Genomic DNA, 20,526 nt, shown 5'->3' with positions numbered 1-20,526 from the left:
TTAATCAACAATGAAAAAATTATTAAAATTAAAGACAATATTTATCACTATTTATTTATTTATTTTGAACATTATTAATATGTTTATTTGCTATTTAAGTACATATTTCGCATTTTTTATACGTTAAATGTAATAAATAATCTGTACACGGTAGCTAAAAACGCATATGGGACAGCGAGATTTCGATTTAAGGATTTAGCTTGAAATTTTAAAAAATTCAAAAGAAGATTTGTTGCGTAACAATATTTTTCTAATAAAACGTATAATAATTATTTAAAGCTTATAAAAGGATTAAGCATTGTTTAACTTATATCTGTGTAGAGTTTTTTTTAAAACTTTAATTGTTTAAATTCTAAATTTGTTTTGATAAATTTCAATTCATTTTATTAGTATTATAGAGTGGGTTTTTCCTTTATAATAAATATTAACTAATTAATGCAGTTATTTCCTAATTAAAATATAATGATTAAAATGTAATGAAAGCAAAAAAAAATTTATGAATCTTAAGTTACATAATGTACAATATTTTACAATTGCTATATAAATGGCTTGAACAAAGGTTACAATAAAAATATTAACAAATAGACTTCAAACTTTCAATTAAAAATCTATTTACACTTTAAAAAAAATACCATATTTACGCAATTTATTTGCAGATTACTTTCCTGAATATTTTTTTTAAATATAATCAAGCAAAAAGCATTTTAAACACATAATGAGTCTTTTTTTGCAAGACTGATGTTTGATTATCGGTACTTACTTAATAATCTCATTTTTTATTGTTTTTTTCTACTTTTACGCATAATAAGTTAAGGAAATAATTTTCACAACTTAAATTAAGAATAAAGAAAAAACATCACTAAATATCATATGGCTTCAAAAAATTAACAACCCACAGAGATACCATAAAAACATTATCACTAAAAAAAATTCAGCACAAATTTATTTTTAAAAATGTATCTATGCTTAGGAAGAAATAATGAATTCTGATTACATTTTGTAATTTAAATTCTTTTCAATGACTTCAATATTTAGAATGATTTTTCTTTCCTGTTTAAAAAAAATGTCCATCTTTGAAAAAAAAAATTAATAGCCGAAATGAGTTTTAATGTACCTTTAATGAGATCCTAATTAATGAGAAAGAAAATAAAGAAAAAAATTAAGTTCTATTTTTGCTTTTTTTTTTTTTGCAGTTATAAAAACTCGAAAAATTATCAAAATTTTCCCACAAAAAAAATCAAACACCATGGAATAAATAAATTCTTGTTTGAAAAAGTATAATATCAAGTTAAACATTGTTTTAATATGATTATAATGCTTAAAATTAATTTTTACTGATATACACAGAACTCATATTTTGTTCTTACGGGAAATACAACAATCATTCTAAACAACGGAATTTTTTACACTGTACGAATCTATGAACAAAACGTAATAAATAATAATTCTTAGAAATATTTTTAAAAATTCATTCAGCAGACCAATTTGTACCATTTCCATTTGTACTCAGCATAATTTCAAACTTATAAATATGTTAAATAAAAAATCTACAAGTATATTTTTATTGATATAAAAACTAGTGGACCTAGAAAGAGTTGTTCGGAATGAAACAAAATTTTACAAACGTAATCACATCATTGATATAAATAAATGATTAAAAAATTAATGCTAAATGATAATTCATAAGAAGAAAAAATACTAATGAATGAAGGCTTTAGTGCCCTCTTGTGCCACTTCTAGAGCAAAAGCTGGATGCGATATGGTCAGACATCTTGCGAAGTCGTTTATGCAGTCCTTCCAGTAACATCTAGTTCTATAGTTGCTATCAAAACAACTCTAAAGCAAACTACTACTAAACTTGACGTATCAGGTATGCTCGTTCAGTTACAGATCTGGAGGTTGAGCAGGCCAGGCAAGGGAAGTGATTTAGCAGAGGCATTCCTGTGACACACTTGCAGTGTGTGGCCGAGCATTATTTTGCTGAAATATGGCTCCTCAGAACCCTGATATGAGTGGCAATACATCTGGCTGAAGGATGGCGCTATCGCATATTTGGTCTCTCATGGAGGCCGTGGATCAATATTAGAGTTGATTGTGAGTCGTATACAATGGCACCTTATACTATCTCACCGCAGTTGTAAGAGTTGTGCGTTGCTGTACAGTGTCTGTTCTTCTGTTGGAGTGCTGTCATTTTTGATGGGATTGGACTACAACATAAAAGAATCAAATTGTCTTCAATGATGAATCTAGATGTTATTTGGGCAATGATGGAAGTCGTTAACGAGTGTGGTGGCCCCGTGGTGAACGCCTCAAACCTGCCTACGTTGTACCATTTCTACAACTGGTAGAGCCTCTACAGCTGGTGTGATGACATGGGGTTTCAACACATACGAAACAAAACTAAACGAAACTAAAACATTTCTATTTCACTTTGAGTGTTTTAACCCTTATTTTTTTGAATAAATTGTATTGAGACAACTAAAATTCTTTCTTAGAAATTATTAATTTCCTGCTGACAGTATTTTCTTACATTTCAGGAGTTTCCTGCATTTTAAATGCATTTTCCGAAAGTTGATTTTGAGAAAATTGTTTCATTACAAAAAACATGCATGCATTGCAAAAAACATACATTGCAAACGCTAACTTACATTTAAAAAAAACTAATTTTAAAATTCTGACAAATTTTGCGTGTAAATTTTGTTTTTTGAACGGAAACCTAAGGTCGAAGTGTGAATTTGTTGTTTTTATAAAACTCTAATTAAGAATATTAAGAAGTTTTCTTTAAAATTCAATTTTGAACAATGTATATTTAGTTCTATTTCATTGCTTTTTTTAAAAAATGATTTTAAAATTTAGTTTTAAATGCAAGTAATCAAATTATTGGTCAAGATAAGGGAAGCATTATTTTTCAATTTAGGCATTACAATTTGTTGTGGAGCTGTAAGCATGGCATGAAAAATCTGTAGTTTTTAAGCTAAAGTTCGCCCATAATTTGGAAAAAAATTATAAATTTTAAAACATAACCTGAAATTTTTAATTTTAAAACCTCTGCTTACCAAACATAATATTATAATATTTGTTTGGTAAAGTAAGATGTATTTTTTGGGAGTCTGAAGATTTTCTTTTAAAAAAAAATATGCCAATAAAAAAAAATATGCCATATATGTTACCTTAAAACAAAATATTTTCCTTTAACCATTTTCTTTTTCTTCCCCGAAAAAGACACATTAAACAAAAATGTCATTACGATCTTTGTTAAGAAGATTGAAAGCCGTGAGTTCTACATGTAGACTTATCACACCATTTAACACGCAATGCTGTTGACAGAAATACCTATATATTCTTTCAAAAGCTTTTTTTTAAATATCTAACTCAATTAGACTATGCCTTTTTCCTTTCAGTAACCATGGAAATATGCACAACTCGTCATGGTTTCATTTGAGAAACATTATAATATTCTTAAGGGGAAAAAATCTATTAATTTATAGGCATCAAGGTCAAATTTCTTTGAAAAATGTCATTCACCTAGAAATAGATCGATTATAAGGATTCATTATTCAGAGTGGACTTTAAATTGAGATGCATTCCTTATTCATAACTTCTTACTTTTTATTTACTTATATTATTTATTGAAAATGTCAGGTTTCAGAATAATTATCAAGGAATTAAAATTATTATTTTTAAAAAAATTACTACACATCAAAGTTTGAGATTGTACATGTTCATTTTAGTAATACAGAACAGTGTCTTGATATTAAATACAATATTTATTAAGCTCGTAGGCGGAAAACTTATGAACGTCAACATGCAGGATCCCGGAAATATCATAAACATGGTTTTTAAATATATTTGAAAGAATTTCAGCTATTTATCTCTTTCTGCATCAAAATACATTTGATGAATGCAAAGCACGCTATATTATTTTTCTTCAAAAAAAAAAATAATAATAATAATAAATAAGAAAAATTCAAAAGATTTAAATTTATTTCTTCATGAAAAGAGTCCAAATTATGTCCTTTAAACACGCATACTATAGTTTCGGTTCTATAATGAGGAATTTTCTTCATTGTTCATATACAGAAAAAAATACAGAACATAAAAATTTAAACATTCAAGATCAAGAATTAAAACAGTCTGTTGTCGCCTGAAGTCGCTGGATTTCTAAACGCAGTTTTGAGTTTTCTTCTGCTTAAGTCATTTATCTCGGCTTCACAGCGATTGATCTAGATTTCTGGTAATCTTTTCATATTTTGAAAAATTTTAATAATTTAGCTTCCTCATTCTTATTTCCCTTGTTTCGAGATTCCCTTGTTTCGATTCCCTTGTTTCCCTGTTTTCTTTCGATTTTGACAACATCCAATATCTCGATCTCCCCCTTCCCTTGCAACACCTATTCTACCTCGCAATATCTACTTTTTTTGTATGATTATCTTAATCAAGCCCGTTTCTTTCTTTCGGAAAGCCTTTCATCTCGCAGTAACTTGTTCGTAATATTACTCTCCGTCACTGCGCTTCTCTTTTTTTCTACTTCACTGTGAAAAAGGGTTTCTCAAATATTGTGCAAAAATGTATAGCACAGTAACAAATATATTCGAATTTGAAAAAAAAGTCATGTTTTCAAAATTTAAGCAGCGCACATACTCGTTTTTTTAACAAAATGCATAGTTTCAAATGTGATAAAGACAGAAAAATGTGGAAAAGAAATGTATGTTTGTTTGATGTTGGAAGGTTTCGAACCGAGGTCCTCTGGGTTCTTAATAGGATGCTCTAACCACCATGGCTGCACATGCAAGTGCCAAGAAAGTAACGAAACTTTAAATAGTAGCCACCGTTTCCTACATTCTCTTCGCTTGAAAGCTTAAGATATAGCGACTAAGAATATGAACCTCTTATTAGGTCCATATTTTCCAACGTGTGACCCTTTGCACCTTTGATATCGGAAATTAGTATATGTATTTATTTTCGTGTACTTCTGAACAGGTCATAATAGAGGAAGCGTCCCTAGCTGCGCACAACGACATTTCCAAACATGAAATTTGCGCAATTTTATATCCTACCCTTACTCCTATGTTTGTTCACAACATTTTACTACTATACATATATATATATATATATATATATATATATATATATATATATATATATATATATATATATATATATATATATATATATATATATATATATATATATATATATATATATATATATATATATATATATATATATATATATATATATATATATATATATATATATATATATATATATATAACGTTTTTATACTTGTGCAACTCGATAAGAAAAACAGAATAAAAATGTCATCTGAAAAAATTTATAGTTATAACGAAATATATAGTTAAATATAGTTATAGAGGCAAAACTAATTTTAATTTTAAAATCCCCACATCCGACTAGCGCAAGATCAAGTATTTATTTTAAATGCATCAAAAAATTTATTCGACTAGTTTGATTCAAATCATAAACACTAGTTAAATATTAAACATTGTTTATTCTTTGATTAAAATTTTATCTTTGAATGATTTACGGTGACGCAAAAGAATCTTCCTCAAAAGAAAGAAAGTTACAAGCAGCATTGTTATTCATTTTGTAGATGAGCAAATAAAGGATAAGATCTGATCTTTATTTTATCTTGATCATAACTGCTCTTGCTGCGTGCATAATAGATGGAGTAAATAATGATTGCTCTGTATTGCTTCATCTCATTTATTTCATGCCAAAAATGATATTTTGCTAAGAAATGTAGTAGAATTGCAGATCACGATTCAAGGGTGTAGTACTGCTTTATTTAGTTAAAGAAACATATGGTGTAAAACTTATTTGTTCCCACCAGCTACTGGATAACTTTTTGTGTGTGTGAATACGTATTAATTTTTAAAAAATGAAAGTTGTAGCTTTGTTATTTGCATCAAAAATATTATTTTTTTTCCTCGTGAAACCAAATTTGCAAGGATAAATGATATTTCTCGAAATCAATAAATTATATTTCAAAATTAGTTCTATAATTAACACCTGTTAATCCAAAATTAAGGAGTTTATGGAATATTTAAGTTTTGTACATGGAAATAAACCTTTTAAATCTAAATGAATATTAAAAATCCAATATATAAAGTAAACTATGCAAAAATAATTTTTGTTTACTTTTTAATGTGTTTATTTTTCTATCTGTTTAATTTTCTATGCAATTTATACATAATCTTTAAAAAGATGGAGTTTAAATTTTTTTCGAAGAAGAAGGATCGATATATTTTTTAACGTATGAACTTTTGTGAGCATGGTCGGCCAGGGGGCTAATTGGTTAGCGTACCTGAGTGTGAAGCCAATGGTTGCGAGTTCATGGATGTTTCTCTTTGTCCTCTGTTATGTGTAAATGCGGCCCACTCTATGAACAGGTTTCTGTGATAGCTGGATTGGTCACAAGGTGCTCATCAGGCAACTCAAAATGAGCAACATCTCCATTATCTTCCAAGGCGAAGAACGATAAATTCAGTACCTGCCGTTTAAAAAAAACTTTCGTGCGTATGTATGAATTGTATGAATGATTTTCAAGTGCTGTATAAAAAAGTGTATGGCATTATTGCTACCCAAAACAAGTTGAATAAAAATTTTGTTTTTTCCAACTGTAATTTCAACAAATAAATGTTTTGTAACTTAAGTAACTATTTATAAGTAGTATGAGAAATTTGCCCTTGTGGTGGACTTTATGATTGAACTAATCCTCATTTGCGTTACCTGAAAAGGAAAACCACGAAATACGCAAGTGGACTCTGACCCACGATCTCTCTACAATTGAGGATATTTTAAGTCAGTACTGTGGTCGATGCGATCCAGGTGCGAAATTCATATCGACCAGCCATCACTCGGATTTGAACCCGGTTCAACTGACTTAGAACTTTTTAAAAATGTTACCATCCTCTCTGAATCTAAAGCGGCTTTTCAATCAATTTATTCTTTTAAATTATTAATTGAGTTGATATTTTATCATATCGCCAGTTACTAAACTGGAGTTAGTTAGAATTTTGTGCAATTCAGATGGATTGTATAATGTCACACATTTAATTGTATGCAAGACAACCAAAAATGTGTTATTTTGTGCAATTATGGCCAGAAACAAAGTAGGAATCCATTCCCAAAATAACCTTAACTATAAGTGGTAACAAACAAATATCATTTACATTGCATCAGACGCAATGTCTAGCGAGGCTATCGTTTGCGATGGAAATTAATAAAGCTTAGGGTTAGAATGTTGAAGAAGTTGGAGTTTCTCGTCTATCTTTGGGATAGGCAGCTGTGTGTTGCTTTACCAGAATGTCACAGCCATATCTGGCATGAAAATAATAATCAAAGATGAGATTGAAAGTTCGAACATTGCTTAGAAGGAAATTATTGCTTACAAGCATTTATTTATTCCTTAAATTGTATAAAGTACTAAATGTATCTTTTAATCATTGCTCAGATACTCTCTACGAATATATGACCAAAATGTAACATTCAATTAATAATTAGATACTACTTTCAAAGAATATGTGCCTTCATATATCATTCAGATTTTAATTCGAAGCTTTTTAAAGAACTAGAAGGATCAATAAAAAATATAATTCTGCTACCAATAAAGTTCACTTAAACAATTTATGCGGCACAACAAGCTTCAACTTTGACATAAAACAATTAAAAAACTAATGTTCTCTTGTTTAAATTATGTAAAAGAATACACCTACAGCTCGCTACCGTTCGTCAATATCGGAAACTCTGAAAAAAAAATCAATTTTCACAATGACTATTTTCACGTTAATCCTTCTAATAATTTTGAGTCTCAGTCGTAAAAAAGCTTTTTATGAAATTAGAAATATTAAAAGAAGGAGGTCAGCAATTTGAAGTGAGTGATATAATAGGAACCTTCGGTCATAAAAGTCTTCTTCTAAGATGTAAAACAGAATACCGTTTATTATGTGGAGAGAAAGTCAAATCTATTTACAGCAGAGCTTCCGACCTTTCAACACTTGAACTTCCTAATTTCCTTCTTCAAGTCTGTGTAGTGTTGTGAAGAATATCATAAATCTCCACTGTTGGTTGGTGAAGTAGAGAATGCTTCAAAACCTTTTATTTTTCACGTCGGCGTTGAGTTGAACGTTAGAGTTTGTGTTGAAAATGACACTTGGAAAAAAATTCTTCGTTTGTGATGTTATTAATTATGTCTCGTGTTTAAAATCAGGCTTTTTTAATATTCCACAAAATAAAAAAATTAGTTATTTCAAAAGTGTTGTTGTTACTGAAAACTGCTGTCTGTTTCAAAAATTACTATAACCTGTAATCCGTCGCTAGTTTTCAAGTGTAACCGTGTTGTATACGTAAAAATTTGATGATCGATGAATTATTTGGCAAATTTCGCTTAAATTTTGTATTTTGCTATGAAAAATTGCATTCTTAAAAATTACCTAAAATATTGCATACATTACAATTCGAAATCTTTTCGAGTATTATTAAATAAAATAATTAAAAAAATAGGTGCTTACAAAAAGTTATTTCTTTATGGAATTATTGTTTAATAAATAAATTTCAAAACTGTGTGAAAAAGTTTTCAATGCGTTTTAAAAATTTTACGCAAGTAGTAAAATTAACATTAGGGGTCGAAACGGGTTTTAAAACGTGAAGATCCAATTGCTAGATCGAAAGTTATTCAGTGTGGTACTTTTTTGTGAACTTTGTAAAATGAAATATTTGTAATATAATTGCCTTTTTTTGGATACAGAATTCTGCGACTGTGGTTTTGTACATAAAATTAAAGTGGCAGCTAATATGAAAAATTATGCAGTTTGTTTAAATGCTCTTTGGTTATAGTATTACTTATGATAACTCAGAGTTAGATTAATAGTAATAATAGCTAACCATTAAGATGAGTCTCAAAACGTGAGTATCCAGTGATTAGATCAAAAGTTATTCAGGATGGTTATTTGTTCATGTACCATTTTTTTTGTACTTTCCTTACGTTGTTTATTTTTGTTTCATGAACTGGGTGCATAGCAATAATCTCCTTTATTATCGATTTTTATTGACTTTAAAATGGGATATGTAAAAAAAATTTTAATTTCGGATATCAAAATTTATTTAAATAAACAAACAAAACAAAGATGCTAATGAAATCTAACAAATTATAACTGAAGAAGACTATTAGCAACAGTTTAGAATGCTGAATTAAACAGAGAAGAAAAGAAAAACGATTTCTAGAAATATTTCCAAATTTCATAACGCAATCAAACTGGCTTGAATGATTTTTACCCTGTTCCTTAAAACTGATACGGCAGTTTCCTTCATACAGAAATAATATTTGGCGGCATTTTATGATCATACTACATTGACTTTATTTTTGAAAGACATTTTTAAAGTCTATATTAAAAGCAGTGGTTACGGAACTATCAAATAATTTATATTTATGTATTCTGTTGATAGTTACGTATTTGATAATTATAAAAAAACTTATGTGTATTACATTTTAATAATCCATTATTTTAATACAAGAAGTATTTATGATATTAAATTTTCTTTTTAATTCTAAAGCATAAATGCGTACATGCTTAGTTATGTAATTAATTATTAAATCAAAATAATTTTTTAAACAGTATTATTTTAAGAAAATGAGAAAAAAAACCACAAATGCCTTCCGTCTCAACTCTCACTTCTGGTTATAAGTACAAAACTGAGAAAATTGAATGTACGATTTCATGACTGATAAAAAAGTTAATGGTTATTTTTCTTCCTCTCCAAATTGAAAAAACAATTGTAAATGATTACTTAATGAGGTAAAAATTTTATCTGCCTTGTGTATAACTACTTGTTACGAATAAATAAATAATCTCAAGAAACTGAAGTGGAAAGATATATTTGATTCAAAAACTCCATTGGCATCAAAACATATAAATATATAAAAAAGTGGACATGTTTCAATCGCTCAAAAATATGCCCTCAGGACTTTCCAGACGGGAATGAGAAGAAACAAAGGTGATTTGAAATGTGAAACTGAAAGTTGCCAATGAAAAATGGAAAATAAAGGTGAAAAATAAAAAGTTATATCCTGCTGTGGTAGATAATGGCAAACTAGTGTCAAATTCATTTTCCCTCGTTATAAAGAAGTGGTGAGGAACTCATGTCGTTAGCAAAGAAATCAGAGTATATATGGATGGAACAAGATTCCAGGACACCAAGACGAGCTGATGGCATATATATATATATATATATATATATATATATATATATATATATATATATATATATATATATATATATATATATATATATATATATATATATATATATATATATATATATATATATATATATATATATATATATATATATATATATATTTTGTTAACGGGCCTGAAAGTGATTTTAAAAACAAAATTGGATGGGATATTAGCAATTTTGTAGCAATTGGAAAAAAAAGTCTACATTAAGGATCACTAAGAACCTATAGTGTATAAAGTATGAAACCTATATCCAAGTCCTACAAACTTTACTTCCTATTTATACTTGGCCTGACATCGCGCACGTAACGTCACAAGAGGTGCAGAAGCCTGAATTTTCACTTCCGATTCTATTAAACTGTAATTGGGCAAATATTGTCAAGTGAAGACAGCTCTAAGTCAGGCTGGAATTCAGGCGATTGATGATGTAAAGTAGTAATTCAGTATTATTATAACATTTGCAATTCAATATTATTAAAATGTATAATTACAGTTAAAACATAATGTACGTAAGAATCAATAAAGTTATTTTTACGATACAATTTAGAGTAAGAATCGTTAATTCAGAATGTGTGTATCCAAGCAATTTTTCTTACAATAAAATTAGCTTGTTAATCAAACATAAACACATCAAATAGAGAGAGTTAATATGAATTCGAACTAGTCTTATCAAACCCAAAATGGATAGAAATTAAATGCTATACAAATATTAATTATAATTAATAGATGTAAATCTTCATATGAGATCATAATTATCTTCACATTGCACAACTAAAAACATACATGAATTTTGAAAACTGAAAACTGAACTATGAAATGTTCAGCATCGTGCAAGGCGAAATCAAACCTTCAACTTCCCTGCTCGATTGTAAACAGGAAATATCTATCACCTGACAGATTTCAAACGTCATTAAAACTAACGAAAAAAATTCATTAAGGGTATGGTGAAAATACACCTTGTATTTGTTTAAACACCCTCCTTTATTGGAGTTTAGATTTAACTTCATCTTTTAAATTGTGTATGAACTATTCGGTGTTAACTTGAAAAACACATAATTGTTAGAGTTTTTTAACACCCAATTCCGATATGTATTACTCCAGAGTTCTTACAGCTTTTAACTTCATGATTGGTATATATTCGACAAACTTCTTTCCAGACCTCTGACGTCAGAAGACTATTTTCAAACGCCTGTTTTCAGTCCTCGTGTAAATGAGGTGCAAGGGAACATGGAAGCCAATCATTTGAGTCACTGTTCAACACTAGACTCTGCGTGTAAGATAATGAAGGCTCAGGTGCAGTGTTAACGACTTATAGATTTTAGTGAAGTCTTAGGCTGATTTCGCTCTTATTGTTGATTGTATTTGCCTAGCTTTATTTTCCTTGTATTTTTTTACAGTTGCATTGAAATCTGTCAATAAGGAAAAACCGATTTTAACAGTTTTGATTTCTTTTCTTTTTTTCTTCTGTGTTTACCTAGTTTGACCTAAAAAAAAAGAAAAGTTCCCATCCTTGACGAATTTTTTTATCTACTACTTTCTAACACACGTATTTGTACCCTGTAAAAATTTTTGAATCATATTAGGGCATGAAGTTCAGGCAATTTGGGTACATCATCTGTAAAATCCGTTCTTACTTTAAAATATTATACCGTAATTTCCACAGTTATATTTAATTAATTAGACTCATTCATGGCAATTATTACTGTTAAAATTACTGTATATCAGAATTTATGTTTCGTAACATGTTCTTGTAAAATAGATTTTACGGCAAAATGCACCGATACCCTGTTGGTACATGTTGGTACATATTTTACCGGAATCTCAGACTTTCAATAGGAGACAAATATTAATGATCATAATTCATGAAAATAAAAAAAATAGAAAATAATAAAATTTTGTACGTATTAATACGAAAAAAAAAATTTTACGTATTAATTTTACGCACTAAGCTAAATTAACTATAATATCTGATGCATTTTAAAATATTTTATTGCGATAAAACTGCATTAATCTTACAAGTGCTCGTGTAAAAGGAAACTTTAAGAGCTAATTCTGAAGAAACTGAAATGAAAAGGGTAAATATGAACTTAAGTACCAAAACACCATTCACATAGTTTTATTTTGAATTGAATAAATAATAAAATTAATGAAATTTGAATGAGAAAAATATTTTTTTAAAAACCAATACCAGCTTTAATTATATCAAATTACATTTAAAAATATTTAATATTACTTAATATGTGTTTTAATATGATTTATATTTTTTAATTATGATATAAAATCCCTTTATAGTTATTTATATTATTATCGTATAATTTTATACACTATTTGAAAATATATAAGTAAATTAAAATGTTATTTTTCTAAAACATATAAAATGTGATATATCTTTTTGAAAATAAACATTGACTAATAATCATTATTGATAAACAAGAGTTGTAATGTAAAACTATATTCAAATACAATGATTTTTATAATACACTAAACTCACATTACCGCTATTGAAAATATTAAAGAATTAAAAACATATTAAAGTTAGTAAATAGTTACTAACTTATATTCTTGTTTTAAATTTATGACTATTAACTTCCAGAAAATGTTAAACTAAGTGAAATACAGTCTCTGACCAAATTACTAATTAAACGCACTATAAGATTCCAGGTATAATCTTAATTATTAGGGAATAATACACAGATTTATTATTTTTCGAGGTATGTATTTATTAAAAAACTACAGTGAGTCAAATAATTTGATCTAATAATTACAATATAATAATAAAATATTTGAGGTAACAATGTTCGGTATTTATATAATATATTGTCTAATTTATCGAATTGACGAATTTATATTATATATCGCATAACTTAAGCAATTGTTACACGAATGTAAATAAGTGCAAACCGGTTTCTGTCCCGTAAAAACAATAAAGCTTATAGTGTGTCCAATAATTTGGTCAGGGACTTTAAGGCACTTTTGAGAGGGGCACTTTGGAAATTTGTTATGCAATTTTTGCTGAAAATATTAAGAAATATTATACCAACAATTAAGAAAGTATTAGCGAAAGCAAATATTTTCAGATGGCTTTGCTAGCATACTTGACACTGTCTGATTTTTGATATTAACATCGAATTTTCAATATATTCGCGTCTTTTCGTCGGAGAATAAAGTAGGGCAAATGTTAAACTAAAATTAATTCTTGTTTATTAACAAAGTGCACTTCGATGATTTAAAAACTGATTTCATGGGCTATTAAGAAACCTTTACTATTTTAACATTTTAATAATCAACAAATGTTGTGTCATTCCTATGAGTAATTGATATTTTAGTCTATTTCTTTTACATGTTATTAATGAAAGACAGCAAATATTTCTTTAAAAGAAAAAATGGCCTTTTTGCATTATTCGTCAGGCAACAGATTAAAGCAGAATAATTCTTAGGAAAGTTTTTATTTAAAGAAAATATTTTGAAGCCATTTTTTATCGTCTTTTTGTGCAATAATTCATTTCTTTTAGTCAAATCAGTTTTTTTGCATTTTCCCTCAAAGAGAAGGTGAAATCGTAATGAAAATATTGCCGCAGAGTTTATTTATCACTTTAAAAATAATAAATTTAATAATTAATAATTAAATTCGAGATATTAAAATTAGAGATGTATCTCTAATAAGAAATAAGAAATATTACTAAAATCTTTTCTCCAGGAAATAATCATATAAAATCAAATAAGATGAAAAATTTTCCTTAGAATGAATGATTAAATATGTGAATATTACACGGTTTCAAAGTATCAGTTAAATAACTTTAAGTTTTGTGCGTAAAATAACAGAAAACTACAATCTGCTTTCATCTTTTTTTTTCAAAGGTTCTAATTCATTTAGTCCAATATTTTAGCAAAGTTCAGATGCGCGCTGACAAAAATAATTTCTCTCTGAACCTCTTAAGCTAATAAATATAATTGCAAGAATTATACAGGTTTAAAGAACACTTTTTAAACAAGGGCATTAAAAGTGCATTTAGTTTTTTGTGTTTGCTGAAAATAAAATATGTCCTTAATTTATGTATTCCAAAAAATGAGTTTAGTAAAATTTTAAAAGTAAGCGCTTGTTTATTGTTCAATATTTTGCCCTCAAAACTTAATTACTGCTAAAAGGTTTTAATTCTGCTAAGAAAATTTATCAAAAGAAAATTTAATGGCTCAAATACTTTTGAAGCATGAACATTTACGCAGCTATTAAATAAAAAAGCTATTAAGATATATCATTTTAATACAAGTTTCAAAAACTACTTTAAAAGTTTATGAAAACAAATATAGGAAAGAATAATATTTTTGTTTTATGATAGAATTTATGACATTATTGCATATAGTTAAAAGAACCGTAAAAGTCCATAGTAAACCAAATTCAGGATCATATTTTTTTTACTCTATCTTGCAGTTTTGCCTTTATATAAAAAAATCAACAACATATTCAATTAATATTTATTTAAAAAGATTCGTAAAAATTAAATTTTTAAGAATATATTTGTTATTATGAGATAAATGACATCTAGGTAAAATACGTTACTTTGCGTTTAATTTATTGGTTGTTATATACAAATTTTATTTAACATATTTCTTTCTACAGTATCAAATTGCATCTGACATACTTTTTTTTTCTGAAAGGAATATTTTCTGGTGTATTTCATGTAACAATCTTCTAGTCACTTAGATTTGAACAGTATCAAGTTATCGCAGAGTGAAGTATAGCTTTCAAGAAGAAAAAAATCCGGGTACAATTTCTATATGGTAATCACATTTCTGGTAAGCAAAAAACAGCTTTCTGGTAATAAAAGCCAAAATATATGGTATATAAACTATTCATTTGGTAATTTTTCCTTTCATTGATAATGGTTTACCGGAAATTCTGGTTTTCAAAATTACAGTTCTTATTACAAAACTGTTAGTAAAGAATTCAAATTGAAAGTAAATTTAACCGAATAAATAGTTTTTATGCCATGATTTCAGGTATCATGATGAGATTACCAAAGATAAAATCCTTTTCATGAACAATAGATTCTCCTATTATTAAAAAAAAAAAATAATGATGAAATCTGTAATCTTTCATACACCAATATACAAATACTATTACAGACATATTGCTGTTTATAACTAATGTTAAATTATTCAAAAATACTCTAGACATAAAAATTTAGTTAATATTGGATTATCAGGTTTCGCATAACTTAGAAATTTTTTCGCTGAAGAAATTTTTGTTGCATAAAGATTTACTGAAGACTACTCTCAAGTCTGTATTATTTTTTTCAAAATTTGAGTGCTGATTTCAACATTCACTGATAAAAACTCTGGATCAAAGTGCGGAAAAAAGTACCGGCACTCAAAGTACTGGCGCTTTTTTTCAGAAATATCCGTTTTTACCGAAACATATAACGAAACAAAAAATCTGATATACCGTATTTTTTCAGTAATAATTATTGTAAAATAAATAAATAACTCTAATTAAATAAATATAAATGTAAAAATTACTATATAATATCTTTTATTTATCAAATAGAGTTTACGGTAAAATGTATTTTACAGATGATGAAACCAAAGTGCCGATATTTTACAGCGTAATTTGATTCAGGGATGTTTACAGTACACTTGATAGAAAATATCAACGCATAGAATGTAAATTGTTAAACGATTTCATTTGCCATTGAAAGGAAGAAATATCTTAAAAATAAAACCAAAAACCATTACTAAAATTGAAATAGTTCATTAAATATCGACCATAAAGGTAACTGTAATAAACTAATAAAATGTTTTATGCTTAACGAAACAGTTCTTGTTTATTGAGTTCATTTCATTTTCTAAAAACATCTAAAATCTCTAGAGAATAAAGGTTGACTTATCTCGTTTGGAAACAAAATAAATCAGTTAAGACAAATTAAATTTTTTCGAAAGAGGGTTCCCATAGGGCCTTATTCTTCACGGAAATAAGTACATCAAGGGGGAAATGCCCTCAAATGAAAGTTTAGCACGAGGGACTCTGAAGAAACAAGGACCACGCCTTCGTAATTAGGATATATTTTTATTTCTGTTTTTAGTATTTAACTCTAATGCTGGCTTAAATGAACTAAATGTTCCGGAATGAAATTAATTTACGAACGTTTAGCAGAAAAAAACTATATTTGAATCCGAATAACCTGATTATCCATTCTTAGATACGTATTGCTATGAATAAAAATAAATGGGCATGCATCGAATAACTGATAAAATAAAACATTATTAACTATGCCAAACATCGTGATTTAATTTATGATTGATTGATTAAGTTTAATTTTAGATATACGTTTAATAATACAATTAAAAAAATAGTTTATATTTTTAACTAATTTTTATAATATTAATTAAAGCTGAATTATTTAACTGCTATTTCAAAAGATATGTACTTATAAAGCAAATACTTATATAAGTTAGCTGCATAACTTCAACTTACCGTGCAAGGAAATATCCATAAAATATGGCCAATGAAATAGTTTGATATTTCTACCAAATATATATTTATGATTAATATCCATGACAACTTTTTAGAAAACACAAGAATTCAAATTTTCATACCTAAAATGAGAAAAAATAATATTGTTAAAACATCTTAAAATTATCATTTTAAAATGTAATCACTTCGCAATATAATAATGGCACTACAAATAACAAGAACATTAACTTACAACGAAAAATGTTTGGTATTCAAAAAGTAAGTTAAGTTTTTCTCACTGTGAACCATAAGTAATTTTATTCGTTTGTTTTTCTTTCAAAATAAATAAATAAAATATGACATTTTACATAACTTTCGGAGTGAAATCTTACTTAAATATTATGTTTTGAGTTATAAAAAATGAATAATCCAATTTTAAATTATCTTTCACCGACACTGCTAAAAATAATGCTTATCTACAGCCAATCTGCATAAATTGACCGACATAATTTGAGGGATTCTATAAATTCACTACAGTATTTTGAGCGAGACGAAAAAAAATCCCAAGTTTCCTTGAAAACTGCTTGCGCATACAAAGTAATGAGAGGCACTTTGCACGCATTTAAAACTAAATATTTTTATTTGCACACCAGTTAATTTATTATTTTATGTTAAGCATTGTGCTAAAAAGGGAATTAAATGGTATGTATGAAAATTAACTTCCCTAACTAAGAGCTAAAGGAACTCACACTTTCCTTGCTCTTTTAAAGCGCAGGAAGACCACCTTACTCCCCAAATATGAGTTCAATAGATTTTAGCTCATGTTTATTATGTTGTGTATTATTTTTCTAATTTTTTTGTGTTTTATTACAATAGTTTTATTCGTGTCCGTTAAATTTAGGCATATAAATTGTTTTTCTATTTATATATTGTATCTATGTCTTCGATATTATGCACTTCGTTTTCAAAATGTATATTTACGACACGAATAAAACTTTTTGCTCTTTAAAATAGTTAATGACACAAAAGATCCAACATGAATGCATACAGGGCGTCACTTAAGGAAGTTCCACATTGTCTCTTTTGTTGTAATTTAATTTACTTCCCTATTTCAATTTAAATCTATTTTTTAAATTTTTTATAAATATATGCGAATAAATAAGTTATCACTCATTTCAGAAACTCTTTCGTCACTTTTACTGTTTTCCATTAATGCTAAAAGTGATAACTCCGGGCCATTTTGTAAATATGCTAAACCTTTGCTTACGGCTGGTACAACTGATGGTTCTATCATACGTACTATCATACGTATCATGCACGTACTATCTTACTCCGTTGGAAAAAGGTAAATATACCGATAACAATGCTTTGATTATAATTTAAAATTCCAGTGACAATAAGCGTTTAAACGACAATGCATCTAAGTCGAGTTATTTCTTGTAACTCTGCAAAATTTCAACTCGATTAGCGAATGACTCCAGTACTTTCTTTGTCAGTTTTACCCGTTACAGCATAAAAATATCGAAAAAGTTTGCAATATTTTATATAAATGTATTTCTTAATTTTTCATATTTTTTAGAAATTTTTTAGTATCCTTTATTCTATTTTTAATCAAGGTTCTCCAACTTTTGTAATGAGAGAAATTACATTAACTACAATGCTAAAATGTATTATATTTCATACAGGTCCAGTAATTCCTTGTAACCCTTTAAAATTTCAACACCATTTTCTAAAGACTCGAGTACTTTTCTTGCGTCTTATAATGTTATAATGTTCTTATAAATACGAGTGTCTTATATTGTTAAGTGTAACCCCATGAAAAGGCGAAATTGTTTTTTCTAATGACCTTTGGACAAACGAAGCTAGCCAGCTATTGTCCTTTCGTGAATTAAGGCAGGAAGGTGCGCCTTTTGTTTGATAAGAGAGAACCGTAAGGGTGAAACTACTCCCTAGCTCAGACAACTCAGGTGTAAATGGCTGCAACACTCATTCATGAGGCCATTTCCTCAATATAGACGTAGAAGTGAAGAAGAAGGAAACATTCTTCAAACCACTGAATACATGACACTGGTCAGCAACCGACCACAAGACTTTCGATTCCATAGACTTTGTGAGCACGTATTTATTTCATTTACTCGGTGGGTCATAACATAGACGAGAATCATGCCACTCTGGATCGGAGTCTAATTCTCTAACCACTGACTGGTAAGTTTGCCAACATTTTAAATGTACATAGTTCTTCACTTGTTCATATTTCTTAAATATTTTTATAATCTTTATTCCAGGTGCTCCAACTTATATAGTGTGATTAGTTTCCTAAACTTCAATGCTAAAATAGATTATAGTTAATTATTTTTTGAACTTCATTTAAATTTAACTATTTCTAGTAACGTAGTAAAATTTCAACTCGATTATCATATGACTCGAGTATTTTTCCTGTCAGCTGAGTCTTATGCAATCTAAAAATGATGTAAAAGTTTTCAACTGTTTTAAATGTATTTATTACTCAATCGTCTTTTTTCAAGTCTCTTAACATCAAATATTCATGGTGCACTAACTAATGTAATTTGACTAATTTGATTAACTGCAGTGCTAAGCTAATATATTTCAAAGATATAGTTTTGTTTGTACCAAAACATTTCGTAATATATCACATTTTGTTTTAAAAACTTTCAAGAAATTTGCAGCAGAAACAAAATTTTCTTGTAACAGAATTAAAACTTTTATTCTTTAATAATTTCTTACTCTGTTTTTCAGTTTTGATTCCTTCTCAATTGCTGTAATTCTCTGTTTACTTTCTTTCCAAATTGTTTCAAGACATTTTTAATCTTTTATCAGCTTCAGCTGTTGTTTTTGACATTTACTGTTTAATGTGTTTCATATATTTCTTATCATAAATTCATTTCGTACAGTGGGTTGAACTATATGTGCTTTAAAAGAAATGAATATTTAAGCTATACAAAATATTTGTAACATCCTGAAATCTCAATTTTATTTTAAGCAGATGCTTTTATTTTAAACTATTTTAAACACGAATATTATTTTTTGATGGAGTTACGTGAGGAAAAAAAGAATTTAATTACTTGGTATCAAGGGAGCAAAACTTAATCTCCTATTAGTAATATGCAAATGTAATTAAATATTTGGAGCAGGTGCTGCACTGTTAATAAGGGTAGAAACTTCGTAGTAAATATTAAAATTTTCAGGTAAAGAACCTGAAGTTCTGTGAAACTTCGTTAAAGGAAACTACCATATTTCATAAATAACTCCAGCACACTCTTTGAAATTTCTCAGAAAAAAATAGTTAAATAGCAATTTATTTCAATGTTATTTCACCATATTCAAATTAAACATCAAAATAACCATGAATAAGATGGTATTCAAATTGTTAACTGTACAAAAACAGCTTATGAACAGCTTTCTCCCAATACGGTTAAACAACTAGATTTTTATCGCTACAACTAGGCCCACCAAATAAAGCCACTAAGTTCTCTGCAGTTGGATACATATTATAGCCGAGAGGGCTAATCTGCTAATCTCATGACAGACAGAACGGGGGTTCGAGTCACAGCGTTAGCGCCACAATATTTCATTAATTCCCTTTTCCCACTCAACACATGAAGAATATCTAGTGTCCTGCACTCCCTAATTTGTATATCTGGTTATTAGAATACGGTTGTCTCATCCACGCATAGATGTCAGCATCACAAATCTGCTTAACATAAATAAGTCCAGTATTTCTGATTGCTCACGATAGATGGCACCACCAGGTAAATTTCATTTTTACGGTTTTGAAACCATTCAAGCTGTAAA

General features: G+C 28.0%; 1 protein-coding gene across 4 annotated transcripts in view; it reads right to left on the bottom strand.

Moving 5' to 3' along the window:
• Window positions 1-20,526, bottom strand: part of LOC107436947 (potassium voltage-gated channel protein Shaw) — a 295,041-nt gene that overhangs the window by 194,264 nt on the left and 80,251 nt on the right. For 2 of the 4 annotated variants that reach the window (XR_011636124.2, XM_071177434.2), the window contains exon 2: window positions 16,735-16,856. The exons of the other annotated variants lie outside the window; for them this stretch is intronic. The gene's annotated coding sequence lies outside the window, so the exon portion shown is untranslated. The remainder of the gene's footprint in view (window positions 1-16,734; window positions 16,857-20,526) is intronic. 4 annotated transcript variants of the gene reach the window in all.

This window comes from Parasteatoda tepidariorum, chromosome 2 (genome assembly GCF_982258835.1).
Source record: "Parasteatoda tepidariorum strain Cologne lab strain chromosome 2, Ptep-v5.0, whole genome shotgun sequence".
NCBI lineage: Eukaryota > Metazoa > Arthropoda > Arachnida > Araneae > Theridiidae > Parasteatoda > Parasteatoda tepidariorum.
The sequence above is the reverse complement of the archived record's forward strand: the minus strand, read 5'-3'. Positions and strand labels throughout refer to the sequence as shown.